This window comes from Halyomorpha halys, unplaced genomic scaffold (genome assembly GCF_000696795.3).
Source record: "Halyomorpha halys isolate HHAL.00 unplaced genomic scaffold, Hhal_1.1 Scaffold609.1, whole genome shotgun sequence".
NCBI classification, from domain to species: domain Eukaryota; kingdom Metazoa; phylum Arthropoda; class Insecta; order Hemiptera; family Pentatomidae; genus Halyomorpha; species Halyomorpha halys.
In genome coordinates this window covers 165,514-165,882 of record NW_027108275.1, presented here as the reverse complement: position 1 = coordinate 165,882, position 369 = coordinate 165,514, and the positions used below count along the sequence as shown (strand labels likewise).

At 38.8% G+C, this 369-nt stretch overlaps 1 protein-coding gene across 1 annotated transcript in view; it reads left to right on the top strand.

The window, feature by feature from the left end:
• LOC106684740 (uncharacterized) overlaps positions 1-369 on the top strand; it is a gene marked incomplete in the record, with an annotated part of 14,889 nt that overhangs the window by 14,334 nt on the left and 186 nt on the right.

The following is a 369-nucleotide window of genomic DNA, read 5'->3' as shown; positions in this document are numbered from 1 at the left end:
TCAAATTTCATCTCTCATGATGGCTTTATTGATAATATATAATACTATGTAAACTTTTACCGCTACAACCCATGAAGAGTCAGGAATGCAGTACTTTGTAAGCCATAACTGTTATTAGACCAAAGGTTGTGCAAAGAGGTGATTTGGTCAGAATCACTTTCCACCGCCAATATTTTTTTCACAATTAAGAGTAATGAGGGTGTATGGACGGGTTTGACTCACGGCGACAGTGAAACAGAAAATAAGCATCTGCCAAAGGCAGATTCGAACCAGGGTCGTTGGAGTTAGTATCACAGTGCCTTACCACTGAGCCACCCTCTCCTACATATAGAAATATATACATTAGTATCCACAATCTTATTTACCAAC